Below are 10486 nucleotides of genomic sequence, written 5' to 3' on the forward strand. Positions count from 1 at the left end.
GGGCTACTCTTTGCAGAGAGTCACCGGTCCTTTGGTGACGAGAATTGGTTAACCAGCTTGATCGCTGACGTTGGAGCATTGTGGAGCCTCATCTGACGCAACTTTGGCGGTCAATCGGATGAGGTCTACTGTTAGTAGCTCTCAACTTCTTGCACCAACGACCTTCTTGGGAAGGAACTTGCTACGTTCTTGGACTTTGCGGGAGGGGGAGAGGTCGATCTAGGCACCCGAGCGATGAAAACTCCTCGAACTTTGTTCTGAATCGAACTCGGTATCGACCTCCTCCACGACTGGGATCCAGATCCGCGGTTTTTTTTTTTTTTCCCCCGAGCTCCGATCTCAGCGCGAGATCGGTGGACCTCCCCACCTGTGGTCTCCGCCGATTTGATTGCGCAAGCCGGAAATCGGTAGAGTTTCTTGTTATTGCATCCATTCGTCATCTTAGAGAAGTTACAACTTTTTGAGTTACAAAAGATCAAAGTCTTTTATAAGATCCAGTGCGTTACAATGAAAAATCGAAGAAAATAAAACAAAGCATTACAACTTTCTCCGTCCTTGTGTCGAACGATCGCGAGCTCCTGTTTCCGCTGCGGTCGCTCCCCCGTCGCTTCGTGGAAGCTGTCGCCTCGCCGGGGCGTGTTTGCCGGTCGAAAACCATGCGCCCTAGAGATCTGATGCCAGAGCGATCTACGGCAGAATCACGACGGGCGTATTATTCACCAAGGAAATTAAATAAGCGGGCCCTAGTTCTTTAGAGTGATTGTTTTCACAACAAGGAAACAATGAGTCCAAGTCTCTCCCGCGGATCTAAGGACCCAAGCTTAGATCGGAGGTGCTAGCCCTGCGTAGATCTGAGATCCGGTCCTCTCGAACACCTGCCTTATTACTGACGTGGATGATCGCGAGCCACCAGATCTGAAGGATGTGAGTCCCCGAGCCCCAGTCCCAAATTTCATCTTTTTTAAGTCCAGAGTCTCCAATCCAGCAGCGCTTCGCCTCTCTCCAAAATTTCCAACCTTCTCCAACATGAACAAGCGGGTGGCCTATTATATAGGTATCCTCACTGTGCTTGGGCACCTACCCTAGTTAAGGCCCGCCCACAAGCCATTGGTCCTCTGCGGCGGCCACCGCGAGCCACCAAATAGGCTGGCGGCGGGCCGCGCCACCTTGGTGGCTTAAGCGCCACCGAGCCACCTCTTTTGTGCTCTCGGATGCGTGAACGTGCCAGCACGCAAGAGTGGCCCGCAGCCACCGATGGTGCTCCGGTCGTGCCGAGCCACCTATAGGTTGCTCGGCCCACGAGCCACCACCGTGGTGAGCTCCTCGGTGGTGGCGAGCCACCTTGTGCCGCCGACCACCACAAGTGGCTCGGTGCAGCCTCACCAAGGTGCGCTCCCGGCTACCCCGAGCCACCTACGGTGCTCGGCCGAGCCACACTGGTTGGCTCGGCCACGCGAGCCCTCCTCTGGTGGCTCGGTGAGACCGAAAACCTAACCAGGGGTGTTTGTCGCTTGCACTCTTTGTGGCCCGTTTTCCCAGTTTTGTAGTTGATCAGTTCCGGGATTCGATTTCCGTACTGAGCTGTATTTTGCAGTAAATCCGATCCCGATTTTACTAAAATATCTTGTTTTCTTATGGGAGTACAATCCGCTTCTGATTGGAGCTCCGAAACCGATCTATGATTCATCGTCAGTTCCCGAGTATGCCTTTGGGCATTGGATGATCTCTTGTTGACTTTTCGAAAACACTTGGCTTGATCCGCACGGAAATGGACGTATCTCCGTTAGTTGCCGTGCAATTAGTCAATCTCGTCGCCTCGTTGGTTTGTCGGTTCGTGCCGAGCTGAGCAAAAGGGACCTACAAGCAATTTTATATGCCTACAGCGACGTGCAGATTCAGATGAAGGGTTCTAAGTGGAAAATAAAGAACGTGAGACACGTACCAAAGTTGAAGAGAAATCTTACCTCGGTAGGATAACTTGGAGCAGAATGCTACGTTTTGAAATTCACCAGGGATTCGTAGAGGATCTCTAATGGTACGATGGTTGTTTCCCGAGGCAACAAAACAGGAACACTCTACCTCACCTCACATGCGAGTGACATCCTCACAATTACAGCTAGCAAAGAGAGTACAGATCTGTGGCACACCAGGTTAGGACACATGAGCAAGAAGGAAATGAAAATTCAACATTCATATGGAAAGCTAACCGGGATCGATTCCGTGGAAGTTGAGGTTTGTGAAGACTGCATCTTTGGGAAGTAGAAGAGGGTTAGTTTTCAGAAGGGTGGAAGGTCACCTAAGGCTCAGAAGCTAGAGTTGATTCATACAGATGTATGGGGTCCAGCCAGTGTGTCTTCTTTTGGCGGTTCGAGATACTATATCACCTTTATCGACGATCACTCGAGGAAGGTGTGGGTTTACTTCATGAAGCACAAGTCAGAGGTGTTCGGAGTATTTAATAAGTGAAAGGTTATGGTGGAAAATAAGAGAGATCTAAAGGTGAAGTATCTGAGATCAGACAATGGTGGAGAATACGAGCTGGAGGAGTTAAAGAGGTTCTGTGCTACGAATAGTATTCACTTAGAGAGGACTACTCTAAGAACACCATAGCAAGATGGAATTGCAGAGAGGATGAACAGAACCTTGACGGAGTATGCTAGGAGCATGCGATTACATACAGGTCTACCAAAAACATTTTGGGTGGATCCGATTACATGCAGGTCTACCTAAAACATTTTGGCTTACCTTATTAATCATGAGTCATCAGTTCCATTGGATTTTGAGATTCCAGAGGAAGTTTGGAGTGACAAGAAGGTTAATCTCTCAAACTTGCGGGTATTTGGCTGCGTAGCTTATGTTCACATTAGTGACCATGTCAGGGACAAGCTAGAAGCTAAGTCACAAAAGTGTACATTCATTGGATATGGTATTAATGAGTTCGGGTATTGTGACGCCACTGGGTTCACACAAGGCTACAGTCCAAGGTGAAACCAGAGATGTCAAACCTGCCATGCACCCACACTGTGCATAAACATGTTTCACCAATCACAGTAATATCCTCTAGTAGAACCAAATAGAAGTGCAGGTACAAACAGGCAAAATAAAGGGAATAAATGTAATAGATATGATATAGAAGAGATATCTCATAAATGAAAAGAATCATGTCTCAACTATAATACATCTGATATCTGAATAATGAAAATGTCTCAACATGAATCAACTAAGAATCGTACTAAGGCACACTGCCTTTACAATATGAATATGAAACTCCAATGTCTGGATAAAACTCAAAACTACAGTGGAGTCTCTACAAGTAAAAATACGCGACGGCGACTATGCCAGAACTTCGTCACCCTGCGGCTCTTCAAAACTCCGAACTACCTGAAAAGATATTTTTAAAAGAAAAAGAAACAACAACAAGAGCGTCAGAGCGCTACAGCAAGATTACCTCCATCCGCCCCCAGGGAAAGGGCTACTAGATGGAGTGAAGGCTCTATCTATTAAGCATAGTCTACCTAGATTTATTTTCCCCGTATCTAAATAGGATTAACATTTAGAAACCTACAACACGAGACGTAGTACGTTAAGTAAAATAATCCAAATAAGGTCTCAAATTGTAGATATCTAAACATTAATACCGAACTAAGAAAAGACAATCTAATGAAACCAATAGTTAAAAATCCATAACACGAGACTGGTACGTCGAGTGAAATAATCCAAATAAGGAAACCCTCATGTATATACCATAAGTCTCAAATTGTGAATCTCTAATCATTGAATGTATATACCATAAGTCTCAAATTGTGAATCTCTAATCATTGATCCTAACTAAGAAGTAAAAAAGACAGTAAAAGAAATAAGATATCAACACATCGTATTTATAATATCTTCCACAATCACTGGAGAGATAGAATAAAAATACCAACACATAATTTTTTATACTTTCAAAAGTAACATATCTCAGTTATATAGTTCAATGATAGGTCGTATTCATAATCGACATCTGTCATACTTAGGCTATCAAGTAATTGTCTCAGTGCAACGTACTACCCTGTAGGTATCCTGAACTATGTACACGGCTCATTAGTCTCATCATGATCTCAGTGCATAACATGAGTAAGGGACAGACTACCAAATAGACATCGTAGAAATACGGCTCACGAGCCTCATCGCACCCTAGTGCGGGACGAACGGCTAGATCAAGCCTCCTAAAATCCGATCACGAGCCTCATCGCACCCTAGTGCGGGACGAACGGCTAGATCAAGCCTCCTAAAATCCGACTCAATGCCTGTACATGTGGAATATCGACGCACTACCTCATGTGGTACTGAACTAAGATCATCAACGATATCCATCTCATGTATAAACTGTGTATATCTGGTGTGTCGACGCACTATCCCATATAGTACTAAGCTGTGCTCATCAACGACATCCAACATGTATATGAACTATATCTAATTCAAATATGATCAAATTAAAATTCATCTTAATCCTCTTGGGATTCTTAAATATATACCATAACATATTCATGACTATACGTATAACATCAAGTGGCTCAAAACTCCGCGAACGCACCTCAAACGGCGCAATACAACTCCACAAAACGAGCAGGAAAAAAAACAGACGTGACATCTGTTAGTAAAATAAGTATATCTTTCTCTAGAAAAACTATTTTTACAAATGGTTTTCTGTTTTGAAAACTAGATTCATATATATTTCAAATGACATAAGTTTGGTTCAGTTTGGAGTTCATTTGTTATCCCAAATCTCCAGTTAAACATTATATATGTGCAGCAATTTTTCTGCAGGATATGTTGTTAGTAAACATAACATATCTTTCTCTATACAAAGTATTTTAAAGAATGGTTTTCTGTTTTAGAAACTAGATACATATAGTTTTCATATAAAACTAGTTTGGTTAAATTTGGACTTTATTTGATATTTTAAACTCTCAATTAAAGATTATATAAGTGCTACAGTTTTCTGCAGAAAAACATATATATAGTACATCACTTAAATTTCTCATATATGAATAAAATTATGAAAAACCCTAATGATCATGATCATGATACTATAATAAACAGCAAGAAAATATTATTCATCTAGCATTTATTTTAAGGTTTACTATCAAAGAAAAATCTAACTTTTAACACCTCAGGTTAAGATTAAAGCATGAAAACACATATTCAACATCATATTAATCATCTACACTAGATATTTAACTATAGGGATAGGTTGGGATGAAGATAATCTTGCCTTAATCTCATGTGCAAGCCTCTGAAATAAACAGCAAGGAATCCATAAGCACAAACCACCTGTTCTCCCTCGTCACACGTCGATGATCTCGTCCTTTTGTCGATATTTGCTTCATAAAGCTCTTAAAACTCATAAGAATAAGATCTAGGGTTTTTGAGGGGAGAGGGTGGCTACTAGGGTTCATAAATATGATAAAAGAAGGGAATTTTTATGAAAAATATATGTATTTATAGAGGCAAACCCGAAACAAACCTGTTTGACCCGAACCAGGAAACCTAGTCTGACTAGGAAAACAACCTTCGGTATTTTGATAATAACTTTCGAGTCCGACCTCAGAATGAGATGATATAAGATTTTTTGGAAAGATCATGAAAAGACCTACAACTTTGGTATTTTGAGTTTTCCCAGATTCTAAGTGAATCATTGTGTAAAATCTATACTACAACTTTGGTATTTTGAGTTTTCCCAGATTCTAAGTGAATCATTGTGTAAAATCTATAAACTCTTAACTGGTCATTTTTCCCAGATTTTTTATCATTGTGTAAAATCTATAAACTCTTAACTGGTCATTTTTCCCAGATTTTTTCTCGTGCATGTTTTGTGTATTTGCACTGATATATTCATATATATGTATCAGATTGATCTCAAATAAATTCCTATTATACTCAAATATCAATAAATGTTATTTATTATAATATAACATGTTTATTATTATATCTCACAACATTCAGTATTATGGAGTTTTACAGGTATCATCTTTGGGATGAGAAGAACAGGAAGATCATCAGGAGCCGAGACGTCATATTCAATAAGGAGGTGATGTACCAGGATATGGAAAATACCAAAGATAGCCAAAACAGTGGGAGCAGCACTTCATATGTAGGTGGATTTGAGTACATGGATTTAGAGGAACTTCCAGATAGAGATGATGATGTTTGTTCTGATCGAAGAATGGAGGAGGCTCCAGGTACACAAGCAACTACCCAGGACGTGGAGCTTAGGAGGTCATCCTGGGTACCCAAACCGAATCCTATATATCTTTTATATCTTGATTACTTATTGTTGACAGATAGCGGTGAACCAGAGTGCTATGAGGATGCTATACAAGTGAGTGAATCTCAGCAGTGGGAGCATGAGATACAGAAGGAGATAGATTCTCTACTCACTAATGAGACATGGGAGTTAGCCCAGCTACCTGCACATGGGAGTCAAGCAAGAGAGTGATGGAAGCAAGAGGTACAAGGGCAGATTAGTTGTAAAAGGGGTTCCAGCAGCGAGAAGGATGGACTACATAGAGATATTTTCCCTTGTTGTAAAGCTCATAACCATCAGAGTGATGTTGAGCTTGGTAACTATAGAAGACCTCTTCCTTGAGCAGTTAGATGTAAAAACTGCCTTTCTTCATGGTGACTTGGATGAAGAAATTTATATAAAGTAAACTGTTGGCTGCATTATAGAAGGAAAGGAAGAGATGGTGTGTAAGCTCAAGAAGAGCTTGTATGGTTTAAAACAGGCTCTGAGACAGTGGTACAAGAAGTTCAACAACTTCATACAGAGCAATGGTTATGGAAGATACAATTCAGATTATTGTTGTTATTTCAAGAGATTTGAGTCTAGCTTTTTCATATTATTATTATACGTTGATGACATGTTAGTAGCAGGATCGTGTTTAGAGGAGATAAATAGTTTGAAGAAGAAGCTAGGAAAAGAGTTTGTAATGATGGATCTGGGTGCAGCGAAGTAGATTCTAGGGATGCGAATCAGTAGGGATAAAGCTAAAGGGACGTTGAGGTTAAGCTAAGATGAATATATCGAGAAGGTACTTCAGCGGTTCAATATGCAGAATGCTAAGGTTATTAGCACACCTCTTGGAAGTCAGTTCAAGCTATATGAGAAGCAATCACCTAAGACAAATGCAGAGAGAGGGCATATGAGCAGGGTGCCATATTCTTCGGCCATTGGAAGTCTTATGTACGTGAAGGTTTGCACGAGGCCGGACATTGCCCATGCAGCGGGAGTTGTGAGCAGGTTTGCAAGCAATCCAGGGAAACAACATTGGGAGGCCGTGAAGTGGATATTACGGTATCTGAGAGAGATAATGAATAAACCACTATGTTTCAGGAGGAAGGAGTTGGTGCTGCAGGGATACATGGATGCGGACTTCGCCAGTGATCATGATACGAGGAGAAGCACCACGAGGTATGTTTATACTTTGGCATCGATAGTAGTGAACTGGGTCTCATGTCTACAAAAAATTGTAACTTTATCTACAACCGAGGCTGAGTGTGTTGCGGTGACTGAAGCAAGCAAGGAGATGATCTGGTTAGCAGGATATTTGGAAGAGTTGGATCTGAAGCAAGGGAGAAGAGTTCTTTATTATGATAGCCAAAGCGCTATACACCTTGCCAAGAATCCAGTATATCATGCCAGAATGAAGCACATCGACGTATAGTACAATTTCATACGCTCACTGATCGAGGACAGGAAGTTACATTTAGAGAAAATTTTGGGGAGTCAAAATCCGGTAGACATGTTGACGAAGACAGTCACCATAGAGAAACTAGAGTTGTGCGCAACTTCAGTTGGCCTTCACGAGTAGAAGATAAAGCCGGAGCCACACTAGGATGATCGGTGAGATCATCGGGATGATGATAATTGAAGAAAGGATTTTTCCGGGGAGAAGAAGATACTTGCAAAGAAGGAGAGAGTTTGGGAGAGCCCGTTGATGACGCTTTGGTCATCAAGTAGGAGATTGTTAGTCTAAGTGTAGACCCAAAGCTGAAGTCAAAGCTAGAATCAGGAAGACGAAGGAAACAGTCAAGACAAGCTACGGTCGACCGCGACGGTTGGTGCGGTCGCCCGCGAACGTGCACGAGACAGGAAAAGTCTCTGGACTTTTTTCGATCGATCACGGCAGATGGTCCGGTCGACCGTGAGACCCTGTAGGTGTTTTTTTGGGTTTCTGTCATTTATCCGGTCGACCGCGACTGGTTTGGCGATCGACCGCGAGTCGAGCTGGCAGTTTCCTAAACTATTTTGAAGTCTGTTTAGGCTGAGATTCATATATATACCTATATGTTTCTAGGGCTAATGAGAACGTCGAAAAATGGTTAGAAGAAAAGAAAAAGAGAGCTTTTGAGAGAGAATCTAAGAGAGATTAAACCCTAGTTTGAGTGCTTATATTCCTTCTTCAATTAATCAAAGGAATTGTGTGGTGTGGCTCCCAAGGACGTAGGCACGTTGTCGAACCTCGTTAAATCCTTGTGCTCTTTTTGTTCTTATTTCCTACAAGTTTTTTTATCTTTGATTTATGGTGAATTTCTTTCTTGGTCAACTCTCAAACACAAGATCCGGAAGGGTACGGATTTGATTTGATTGTTTCGAATCCCCAACAACGAGGGAAACACCAAAAAGTGATGGAAAGTGGGTTTTGTAAAGTAGAGGTAAGTAACAAAACAGCCCCTTAGAGTTGATTTAGAATTGTTTCACTACCGAAACTGACAACGGATGAGATAATAATTTGGCTTGGCAGAAATTTTCCCCAAGCGCTGTGCAGTCAGCGTCGCATATTATGAACATCCCAAAACTAGCAAAAATTTGGAGGCTATTGGTGTTCTGATGGTTCAAGGTGTTAGGAATATTAGCTGTTTAGACAATAATTAGCATGAAATACAGTTAATAATTTTCAAATAATGAATTAATATTATAACACAGATGTAAGAAATAATTCAAACGAAAAGAAATAAGGGTTAGAAATACGGCGTGATAGTCGAGGCGTGCAAGGTACTGTCCCAAGAATCTAATTGCCCCCTCTCGTACAGGGCTACGCGGCAAAAGTTCTCGGAGATATAACGACCCTCGGTCAGGCGACCTCCTTCTTGTCGGCACGAGCTTCAAGAAGGTTTTACAAATTCTTCATGACTTTCAGGGAACCAACAAATCGTAACAGCAAGTAACCGTAAGAGGAAGAATAGAGAAGAAGAAGAAGAAGAGCTTGTTATATTTTGCTGTGTATTTTGGCCTCGCAGCTTGCGGTTTATATAGAGGAAGAAAAAACGTTATTTAGCTAGCCATTTAACACGTTTTTAATGCTAATAAACATTACTGTTTAATACATTTTAAATGCTAATTACGTTATAAACGTTATGCAATAATTTAGCTAGCCGTTTATTAATTATTATCATATTAAACACGTTTTAATTGCTTAGCTCGTTTTAATTGCTTAACTCGTTTTAATTGTTTCAATTAGCAAAAAATAAAAATGTAGTAGGTCAAGAGCCCCTCAATCCGGAGCTGCATTAGTGTCCGCAGGTCGTGTGCGCGTGCCACCCGACCCCGAGCCTGGCCGGCGCGCGCGTGTGTGGTGTGGAGCATAACCTTTATTTTCTTCTAGGCATAGAAGAGAAAGGGAAGGCTTATAAAGAGCCTATCTTCCCATCTCTTTTCCAATGTGGGACTAAACTTTTTATCTTTTCCTCTTTTCCTCTACAAACTTTTTATCTTTTCCTCTTTTCCTCTACAAACTTTTTATCTTTTCCTCTTTTCCTCTACAAACCCAAGTTTTAAGTTACAACTCCAACACAAGGGACCATGAGGATGAAAATCATTTTGCTTCTATATATGATGACAGTTACTAGTGCAGCGTGTATCTTTTACTTGTTGAAGCAAATGTGATCAATCTTTACTGAAAACAAGGTGATAAATGTTTTACGTCCATGCTTCCATAAATGGACATTGAGCCGGTATGGCCATGTATGAAGCTAGTATGGTCATGATTTTTCTCAGCCAACCATTTCATCATTTTACGTTGCCTTATTGGTCTAGCATGGAACTTCATGAGTTTGAAAAGAGTATTTTCGCATAAGTCTGCAGTGCAAAGGGGCTGCGGTGCGGGTGACCTTAATTTGGCTATGTAATGCTCGACTGCCCTCTTCAAAAAAAAAAAAAAAAAAAAAAAATTTTACTGAATTCCATATGCGTTTTAATCCTCGATAACCGTGGCTTCTTAAGCGGCAGAGATCGTCTCAGGACCACAAGTAGATCGTACCCCAGGAAATCGGTAAGTGTGACGGCATAGATTTTCGCATAAGTGCCATCCCAAAAATAGGCAAACAAGGATCTAACCCTAACCAAGAAAAATTGAGTGATACCATCTTTATCTGCTGGAACTGCTCAGCTTAATTAAGTTGGTCCATATTACTCCCCAACAAGGATCTAAACCCTAACCAA

The sequence above is a fragment of the Asparagus officinalis genome, chromosome 1 (assembly GCF_001876935.1).
Source record: "Asparagus officinalis chromosome 1, Aspof.V1, whole genome shotgun sequence".
NCBI classification, from domain to species: Eukaryota; Viridiplantae; Streptophyta; class Magnoliopsida; order Asparagales; family Asparagaceae; genus Asparagus; species Asparagus officinalis.